The sequence below is a fragment of the Panthera onca genome, chromosome B1 (assembly GCF_046562875.1).
Source record: "Panthera onca isolate mPanOnc1 chromosome B1, mPanOnc1 haplotype 2, whole genome shotgun sequence".
Classification (NCBI taxonomy): Eukaryota; Metazoa; Chordata; class Mammalia; order Carnivora; family Felidae; genus Panthera; species Panthera onca.
In genome coordinates, this window is record NC_138342.1 from 32,154,458 (window position 1) to 32,165,821 (window position 11,364).

Below are 11,364 nucleotides of genomic sequence, written 5' to 3' on the forward strand. Positions count from 1 at the left end.
AAATGACAATGTTCGAGAAATGCCTACCACAGAAGCAGAAAAAACCCTTGGCAACATTCCAGAAGAAATTCACCCTGCATAATGTGCTTCAGCCAGGGCCCAATAGCTTTCTGGTGACCCTGCTGGCTCAGTGTATACTTGAACAGGATCTGGAAAGAACAAAAGAAAAACTGATAGACATTTTCCTTTTTGTTAGTCTGGTGCAGTAACCCTCAGCTCATGTTAGCAAACTTTCTAAACTCGTATGGCTTGGGGAAAACATGTGTGTGTATGGCTAACTTATAAACCCGGCCCTGGGCTCTGGTGTAAACTTTGTTTTACTACCTTTGATTTTCTGAAATTCAAGTATAATTATATTGTTTGCCTTTTCATCCAATAAAATGTGCATTAACATTTGGTTCACTTGGGAGTGTGTTTATTTAGATGAATGTGTTCTTCAAATGACTAGTAGTGCTGTCATAATGAGAACACTTTAGATTATATGTAAAATCTTAATACAATATTAAAAAGAGGGAGACAGGAGGAACAAACCTCTTCAAAACATTTTAAAAGGGTGTTCATAATTGGTTAAAGATATTAACTGTTCCAGATACTTATGCAAGTTTTTCACCAAATGCAACAGTAAAGACTAAAGCGAAATCCATTTGCTTTTATAACGGGAAATAGATGCACATTTTAATATTTTATGTCTCTTTGCAACTTTTTTCTTTTTAAAAATTTTTTTTAATGTTTGTTTATTTTTTTGAGAGAGAGAGAGAGAGTGTGTGTGTGAGCACAGGAGGGTCAGAGAAAGATATGCAAAATCCAAATCAGGCTCCAGGCTCTGAGCTGTCAGCACAGAGCCCAATGCGGCCTCAAACCCACAAACCATGAGGTCATGACCTGAGTGGAAATCGGAAGCTTAACTGCCTTAGCCACCCAGGTGCCCCTGCAACTTTTTCTTAGAGTGAACGTTTCCTACTTAAAAATAAAATGACTGGATATTTTACAGGCCTGTGAACCCATAGTGATTCATTTGGCCCAATTCTCCCCTTGAGGGGGTGGGTGGTGGTGGGAGAGGCTGGTTGGGGTTGGGCTGGCAAGGGGTGTGTACTGAAAGCCTGTTTGGCCTTAAGTGACCCGAATGGAGGAGAGGGAGGATGGTTAGAAAGGTACGATTTTCTCTAGTTGATGATCTAGGACAACTGCATAGTGCTAAAACGGAACCATGTGGTAGGAGAGATGCTGTAGATGCGAGCCTGGGGAAAGAGGAAGGCACTAGAAGGCACTAGAAGAGGAAGGCACTGGCCTTCTCAGGTCCTCCCATCATCTGTGCATCAGCCTGTTTCACGCGGGGCCTTTGTCTGCTTCCCTGGGGCTCCTCGGAGAAGTGCAGCAGGAGAACCGTAGCTGAAGACTGAAAACGCAGATGTCTGGTGGCCTCCCAGACATACAGCGACAGGACTGCGGAGTGAGGGCTCATTGCACAAATTGTACTGGCTAAACACAAACATTCAATTGTACTGTGCTGGCCGTAACATCTTCTGGCATTTCTTCACTTATTTCTGTGCTGGACACCTCTAAAAAAACTGGAAGAGAGCCAGCTCTTGGGACCTCTGAAAGGCCCCAGCTATCAGGAAGTCATGCGGTACATGAGGAGAAGACAGGATATTTATAAAACCTTTCACTGCTTTCTGCAGAAGAAAGCTGGGCCTCGAGACTCCCGGTCACCAAAGTAAATCACCAAATACAAAACCAGCACAAAACAGATGAAACTAAATATATCTTTGACTGGCACCCTTTTCCTGATCTTGCTATCCTCAAAAAGTAACCGTGACTCGGAGGAGTTCAATGTGTCTCCTTCTAGATCTTTTTAAATTAAATTAAATTAAAAAATTTTTTTGAAAGGGAGAGAGGGAGAGAGAGAGCAGCACAAGCGAGGGTGGGGGGCAGAGAGAGAGAGAGAGAGAGAGACTCCACACGGACTCGAGGCTCAATCCCACAAGACTGGGATTATGACCTGAAGCCAAAATCACGAGTCAGACACTCAGCCAACTGAGCCATCCGGACACTCCTTCTAGATCTTTAATAAGAAACACACAGACACAGAATAAATAATATTATTTTATGTTATTTTATTTTACATAGTTTGTATATACATAAACCTAAAGCTGCTTTATTTGTTCAATACTACTTTGAGGCTTACTCATGCAACTACAATTAGATTTATTTCAATACTTTGGCTGCTGAATAGTACTCCCTCATTTGAAAGTACCACTTTTATTTAACCATTCCCCTACTGAAGGACATTCAATATTTGTCTGTTAATGATCCGATGTATTCTTCCAGCCCACTGAATATTTCCCTTCTTGGAAGTCTGAGTGTACTTTATTCTCTTTGGTTGATTCAGAGTTATGAGACCTGTCTCCCATGCTAGTATGTAAACTTCTAGAGTATAATATATGGTATAATATGCATGTTGTCATCTTTGGTGAATGATGAACTGTGGGCTTTTAACTCCTTCGGAGGGCTTAATAGAAGCTTTGGGCCCAACGAATTCTATTAATTGATTTCTTCCCCTTTCCTAAAAGAGCTTTGTATTTTCAAATCAGATTCAACTAAAATTCAGTTCCTTTCCCAAGCCAGGTTAATAGTGATCAGCATTCTCTCAAGATGTTCCAAGTCCTGACACTGGGGATATAATGAAGGTTTTACCTTTTAAAGATGAGTGAATGTGTGTGTGTGTGTGTGTGTGTGTGTGTGAGAGAGAGAGAGAGAGAGAGAGAGAGAGAGAGAGAGAAAAGAGAGGGACACAGGGACTGAAGGACACAGAAAGAGAGAGATAGACTCAGAAACAGAAAGAGGAAAAGGAAGAGGAGGAAGAGGAGGAGCAGGAAGGGGAAGAAGAGGAAGGGGAGGAGGAGGAAGGGGAGGAAGAAGAAGAAAATGAAAGGATCCAAAGCTGCCTTGGGGTGTGGCCCTGTGGCCCTTGCTGGCCTGGAGACAAAGCCAGCACAAAGGGCTGATTCTCTTTGCAATAAAATCTGGAAAACAAGCACTTTTCCTTCTTTTCTTTTAAAAATCTCATCCTGTCACTTTTACTTTACACTTTTAGGTTGGTGGTGTCAAAATCAGTTGCATTTCTTTCCCTGGAAGCTTTATGCTCAGACACTTTAGGTTTCCTTAAAAAAAAAAAAAAAAAAAAAAAAAAAAAAAAAAAAAAAAAATTAAAAACTTAAGCCCTTTCTAAAAGGGAAAATGAAAAAAGTGCAAAGTCTCCATCGCCACTCACCAGAGATTCCCCCCGACCATTCAGCCAGACCCTGAATTATGTCATTAACAGCTAGCCTGAAACTGGGAAACACCTTGTGAAAGAGACTCCATCATTATATTGTTTGTTAGAGGAAAGGAGAAGGTGTGGGGGTATTAAAGCAAATAGACATTGGGGGGCTTCTCTGTGTTTGTGTTTTGCCATTTTTTCATCTCGTGAAGTCACTTTCATTGTTTCCTATTATTAGACACCTTCGGCAGCAGTTTTTGCCTTCTTTAAGTCTGATCCCTTTGCTCTTGCCAGGGTCCCACCTCCCCTCCCCGCCCCCCTCCACCCCCAGTGCGCATATGCTCATATACATGCAATTCTGCAAAGAATTTCGAGGACTTCAAAAATTCCCTGAGACCTACAGGCCCTGAAGGAAGGCAAGGTTGGCAAAGATCCAGCTGTATGCAGAAACACTGAAAGCGATGGGCACCATAAGCGTTGATAGCTGCAAAATATAGCCAATCTCCGTATCTGGACGCTGGAGAAAGAAATGCTGTCCTGAGTGGTCCTTTTCGGACACCACCTTATCTGTTATGGATAACAAGAGTAACCATGTGTCATGAGTACATCATCGTCTCTGAATACAAAGCTTGACTCTGTGTCTGGAAAACGCTGGACGAGACAGAAGACTGTACCGATCATGAGGAGATTTTCTCATCAAAAATATCTACACTTGTGACAAGGGCTACAAGGGAGTGACTAAATGGTCTTGTCCCTCAGTGCCCTTCACCCCAATTTCTTATCACATCCTTTGCATCATTTCCTTCAGCAGCTACTCTAACCTCGAAGCCATTCTTAGTCCTTCTTCCACTTCCAAGTCTTATGCCATCTCCCGTAGATCGAATCTATTCCAAACCCTCAGCCATTCCAAAAAATCATATTCGCAAAAGATTCCTGTTATCACAGTAACTCTCACCATGCACAGAGTGACTGCAATGTGCCAGCCAAGCATGTAGCACTTAAAACGCACTATGTACAATTTATTAAATCCTTAAAACAAATCTGCTGTGGAGATAGTAGCATTTCCATTTGAAGGGGGAGAAGCCTAAGGCCCAGAGAGGAGTCAGTTCTGAAGGTCACAGAGCAAGAAATTGGCAGAACTGGGTTCAACCTTAATTCCCTTTGTCTGCAAGCTCTCGGTCCCGTTGGTTGCTGCCAGAGTCTCATTTTGTCAGACGATTCTTAAAATTCCAGAATTCTCAGTTTACATGTGTTCTTAGCCTTCTTTGGCTCGTAGAATATCTGATCAGAAAAGGCAATCTTGTTCGAGGCAATCTCGTAGGATGCTTACACTTTACAAATAAGGAAGCTGACAGTGGACTAGGATGGGTTACTGTTCCAAACATGACCTTCCCCTTACTGGTTCTGAGGGGGCAGGAACCATGTCCTCTGGGAAGTAATTTCACACTTCTCCTACCATAGCTCTAAGTACACCACAAGTCTCCATGTGGACTTTGGTGACCATTCCTAAAGGGGCAGAAACCGAAGTCCAGAACCTCTGAATAACCAGAGCAAAGGAGGGCCAAACTCAGATGGCATCTACTTCAAAAAGAATAGAACAATCTAAGGTGTGCCCTTTCCTATTTGCCCCAGGGGAGCCTAAGGATGTTGCTTGGTCCTGGGAGCAAGTGTAGCAATGAAAACAAGACATGTAAAATCACAGCAAAGGAGGCCCAAAAAGCCAACACCTGCATCTTAAAGCCACTTCTACAGACAGCAGTGACATGTAGCCCAATTAAGCAGATAATTTCAAAGCCCTGCACTTTAAGTGAGCAGTAGCTGGAATTAGGAGGGAAAGGACAAGTCGGTGCTTGAAAGCTTGCCTTTGGGTTTATTATTGAGCTAGAATAACAAGTGATCGCCATATTTCAAATGTGTTTAGAAAGCCCTGAATCAGATAACTATTATGCCTTGCACTGTCCTTGAAAATGCAAAGATAGAAAAGGAAGAAATCATCTAAGAGTAATAAACCAGGGAAACCAGAGACTAGCTGGAGGTGTGAGCTGTAGATCATTAGTACTGATGCTTATAAACACTTACTGTATGACAATAGTTGACAAGCTCTATCAAGAGCAGAGAAGTCAACCTGGTTCCAATCTCTCTCCAGGCGAGAGAAAAAGAATCTGTTTAATCAGCATTTTTATTTTCTAAAAAAGCCAGTTTAGGTCACCCTAATGCTTGTAACCTTAATCTGTGTCACTTCATTAGGTTATTCGAGAACATCAAAACACAAAGTACTGTAGTTAATAGATCACACGTGAAAAATAGAGGACACACTGAGCGGGTCAATGACCTGGGATTGCCTGAATTAGCTTCAATTCACTTAACATCTCCAAGCTTTCCTGAACTATTTTGTAAATAAGTATGATTAAGTACAAGCTGCTGCATAAATGTCCAATGTAAGTATGTATGTGTATAAATACATATTATATATACACATATATATTGAATATGTACATACATATATATAGTATGTATGTGTATATTACATACAGAGAGAGAGAGAGAATATATTGCGACCACTTGATACATCCAGGTACTGAGCCTCCTGTCCAGCTGAATAAGTTAGTCCACTGGGCTCTCAAAGTATAAATTCTGAGCCGTCTCAGGATGCATGCACGTTTGCTCAATCTGTAAACACGTAATTATTGAACTTGCCTTCTAAAGTAACACCACACCCTGGATGTGATGCAAAACCCAGCATTACAAGATAAGCTCTGTCTCAAGTTTCTGCTCGTTATAGTGCCTGAAGTATTTGCTCATAAGCTCAGGGACTGAAGCAGAAGTAAACAGTCGGGCCAGTATTATAGGGACACCTGTGTTACAAAACTTTCTTACGTTGTGAAAGCAATGAATGAAGTTCAGCAGGACTCCTGTAAGAATGCCGATTCATCCCACATCGCGTTGGTCAAACAGGACTTCGACCTTATCGCCTCCCTCTCTCCCTCACCCGCCCAGGTCAGTCTACTTTCCTCAGGTATCAGATCCCAGCTCCAGGCCGCGGGGCACAGCTACCCCACCTCACCTCCTGTCTGTCTTCTGTCAGCGCCTCATTCAGCTACATTAGCTGGTCCTGCCGTCCGTATGCCCGGCTCTCAGGTCTCGAGCATGACTCTGCACAGCACATATAACATGCCTGGGCTCATGATTCTTTTTATCTTCAAAATTCTTCAACTTTGCACACTTCCTTTGTGAATCCTTCTCTAATTAGACAGAGCACATTGCTCTGGACCAGGGGCTCTGGCACAACTTTGCACTGTAGTTAGGTATGATTTTTGATCTCCTCCTCCCCGCCCACCCCCCCATCCCGCCGAGATGTGACATAGCTGAGTGACTAATAGTGAGAACTTGGAAGCCAGATGAACAGGGCTGTGATCCTGGATCTACCACGCACTGACTCTGCCTCAGTTTCTTTACCTGTAATAAGGAGGGAGGTAACCAACGAGCTTACAATAGTGACTGGTGTGCAGCAAATGCTATTTAAGCACGAACATAATAAACGTGAATAACAAGCAGCAGCTCCCATCTGCCTTGGTGTTCAGGAGACAACAGGAAGTGATGGGGCTGCCTCTGTGGTGAACTGTCAGGGATGTGCCTAAAATGGTGACTGCTGCATCGGCCAGCTATCCCGCTCAGAGGGCCCTGGCCTAGTGTGGCCAGCTATTCACAACTTCAAGAGAAGAAAAAAAAAAAAATCCACATTTTTGGATTTCAAATTATTGGGTTACATTTTTTTAAAGATTTTATTTTTAAGTAATTCCTACACTCATCACGGGGCTTGAACTCATAACCCCAAGATCAAGAGTCACATGCTCCACCAACTGAGCCAGCCAGACGCCCCTTATTGGGTTACATCTTAAAAATTAATGTTTGAGCCAAATAAGGCATGTCTGGAGGCAGATTTCGCCCTGACGTCACCATTTTGTGACCCCTGACATTTATGAATCTGTAATGGGGTGTGTATGAGTGTATGTGTGTTCATGTACTTCCATTTTTCTGTTTATTTTCTATACTTCTTCTTCAATTCAATATCCTAGAGGCAGAAGAAAGCATGCAGAAGGTGCTCAATTAAACCCAGCTGCCCAATGAAGGTTTGTTAATAACCAGACACCAATGACACACTTCTGAAATAAAAGAATGGGTAACTTCATTTCACCCACATCTAGTGCCCTCTCTTAAAGTACATCTTCAGGTCAACAAACAAGGCCCTGGGAACACAGTATGAACCACGTGTCGTCCCTGGTCTTGAAGAACATACAGATTTGGGGGGGGCACAGGAATGCAGACAACTGTAATGTTTACAAAACACACGGACACGTGTTATTTCATTCACATCACAAGAACCCAATGCAGTAAGCACAGCACGTGATTTTATACCCAGTGTCCAGAAAAGACATTGAGGCACAGAGAGGTTAAGTGACTTGTCCAAGATTATTCCGCTAGTAAGTGGAATTGTAACAAGAACCCAGTTCTGCTGTCTGCACACCCTAACTGCACACCCGGGTTCTTTCTGCTGCACGCTCATGTTCTCGCACACCATGCGTGTTTTCCGGTGCCTGTGAGTGCTAAAGAAATCAAACTCGTTAAGAAAGTTGATATCCAGTGAGTTGGAAGGGGGCACTGATAGACTCTTGGAATGCAGGCTTTGAAAAGGACCTGTGAATGGTTTGGGAAGTAGTTTTCTTCTCATTAATTATAATTTTGGATTTACTGGAAAAGAATTTGAGGGCACTTTCAACAAAACATGATGCCATTTATTTTTTTTAGAAGATTAAAAGAACAAGGTAAGGAAGGGAAACAGAGGTGAAACCATGGTTTCAGAAAATTGAGGGTAAATATAGATAGCACAAGAGGGCACAAATCTTAGTTCTGAGTTTCCTGCCAGATAAGGCAAACTGAGAGTGACGAAGTTTCTGTTGTTTATAAAAGAAGGCAGACTGATTTTAAATTTAGTATATATTTATCTCCACTTGTCTAATTCCGAATCACATAGCAAAAACTGGTATTCTTATGGAAAAGAATGATTTGAAAATGTAGCATTTTATCAAAAAACCCAAAAAGCCGATTTTTTACATTTATAAAATCTGTGGTTGATCAGAAAATTTGGAAATTTGTAACATACAGACTAGCACATGATTGCCAATATTAAGGGTCTGGCATGTTCCGTAAGAGGAAATGGGAGAAGTGGAATCCAGTTTAGGACTGTGTAGCAGAGTATTGGAACTGTTATTTGGGGGCGAGGGTTAGCAAACGGTTGCCCTCTTCATAAATAGCACAGATTTCAAGTTTTTAACCAGGTGAGCTATAGCCAAAAGGTGCATCAAACACAAGATGGTATTCAAAGGCCATGAGGACATTTCATCATTTGTTCATTCATTCGGCAAATAGATTCTGAGTGCCCACAGAGCAGGCATTCATGCATCATCCTCAGAGATGGAGACAGAGCCACAAACCAATCAGGCAAAAATCACTGCCTTCACCAAGCTCTCTGGAGGCAAGCACAGTATGTTGCACAGATTAAAGATGGAGGCATACATTGTTTATGAGCAGGCTGGAGTTCCCACAGCCATACAGTGATCCAAATCTGTTGTCCTAAAAAGGCTGCAGCCCTGTGTTCCTGAGAATCTTGAAACAGATGCTTGGCTTTTGTCACCAAACTATCTAGAGTGTAGGAGCAGCTAGGAAAGGGAGGAGCCTACCACAGAACAGGGCTGAGGCCTGGATCCCACCTTCCAAAGTTCACTAAGGATGAAGGGTCGCCTCCCCTCCTGCTGCAGAAATAGCCAACAAGCCCCTCTCCCAGTCTGATGAAAATGGTCCTCTTGTAGAAATGGCTTTAAGAAGCAGCTGGCAGATATAAAGCCATACTAGCCATAGAAGCTGCTAGACAAAGTACAAACAGAAATAAATAAGGTTTTTTAAAACCCATACAGGCATTTATTCTACCAACCACTTATTAAATCCTCACTACATATGCAAATAGCACTGGGCTAGGTACTGGGGGCTGGCACATGGTTCCAGCCTTCATGTGCCTTATGTTCTAGAAAGAGTCAGACCTTGAACAACTCATTAATTAACCAATTAAAAGTAGAACAACTGCTGGGAAGAACCATCAGAAGCTATAACAGCAAATTAGAATTAATCTAGTGCCAGAGGGGCGCTGGGTGGCTCAGACGTTTAACCATCTGACTCTTGATCTCAGCTCAGGTCTTGATCTCGGGGTTCTGAGTCTGAGCTCTGCACTGGGTGTGAAGCTTACATGAAAAAAAAAAATCAACGTAGTGCCAGAGAGTCCAGGAACCTTTAACACAGTCTCACTCACCTTTTCTCTCTCCCTTTCCCTCTCCCCTTTCCCACTCCCTCTCACCGCCTCCCCCTCCCATCTCTCAGCCACACACACAAACACACGCACGCTGGTTCACACAGTGGTACACACGCAGGTGCACACACAGGCATACATAACTTTGATGTAATAAAGCATCTCTTGTCTTCCTCTTTCAAAGAGGCTTTTGGGGGGTCTGGAAATGCTAAGGATGCTATTCCTTCTGGTTTTTTGGCCAACAGCCTGCAACCCTGGTAAATCCCATGGCCAAATTTCCTACTCTGAGCTAAGAGGCAGCCAGGTCTAGAGGGAAAATACATACTGAGACCGATTACATCTTCAAATGTCTTTAGACCTTTGTGTTTATGGTTGTGCTTGGTCCTTATTGATAGTTAATTAGAATGTACAAGTCTAAAACATGAACTTGCCAGAGAGTATAGTGTTCAAAATAAGAATGACCGCTTTTCCATCAGACTGTGTGCTGATCGACAGCAGCTTGTGTTGCGTATTGAAACTAAGCTAAGCTACATAATAACAGAAGATGTAAAAGCTAAACTTGAAAAAATAAAATTTGGAGTCTATACATACCGAACTTTGATTGGCTATCAAATTGTATTAATCAATAATGTCAAATTGGAAAAATGCGTGAGAAAAGCAGTTAAGAAACATTATTTTGGACAATATTAAGCTAGATGGATTTTAAAACTTTTTACTTATCTAAGTATAAGGGGTGGTAAATAAAAATAAGAAGATACAAACAAGTATCCAAAAGAAGATCAACATACAGCCATGCATAACTATGTGAGAATGTATTGAACCAATTCCATATTATTGGGCATTTGTGTTTTTTCTAATCTTTACCACAAATGCTTTAAAGAACACATCTCTCATTATTTTCTCATGATAAACTCTTAGAAGTGGAATTTCTTAGTCGGACAGCATTCAGATGTTTAAAATCAGAGTTGAAGCAATAGACAAATTCAAAGTCACTTTAAATTCTTTCTTTAAGGTACTTGCAACACATTCAAACTTAGAAAGCATCCAAAAATTGATAGTAAACAGTCTTTATTTCCATACCAAAGTCAATAATAATATTGCATATATATAATTTCAAGACTGACGTTTCTTCAAACCTCACCAAATACTAACAGGCAGCAATACTATATGGTTATAGACACTTGTCGAAAAGAAGCCTGTTTCTCATTGTAATACAACAAATATGTTACCTGCTGCATTTCTGGATTTGAAATACTGAATAAAAAAACAATTACACCAAACATATATAACACTTGTATACATACACAATTGCATTACACACACCAGCAGAAGGATACTAAACTGAAACGTGCATTTCTTTGTCGGCTCTGGGCAAAGCGATAATCTCTCTGGGTCTCAGTTCTGAGGAGAAAGACACAAGATCTGGGGTTTCCAGATTTTTTTTATATAACAGACCAACTAAACTAAAAAACAATCCCTATACAACATAATTCATTAATAACCTTAAAATGGGAGGGAGACATAATAGCAGAATAAGAGAGCATCATTTAAACCAAATGCATCTAACCTAATTTTTTAAAAACTCTGCTCCATTGCTCATATTTTTCTCATTTTGCCTCAGAGCATGCAGACTTGCACTAGCTCACAGACTCTTGATTGAAAACAACCTCTCTAGATAACTCTTAAGTCCTTTCCAGGTCTAAAGTGCTGTGTTTTTGTGGTTCTAAATTTTAATTTATGCTCTATG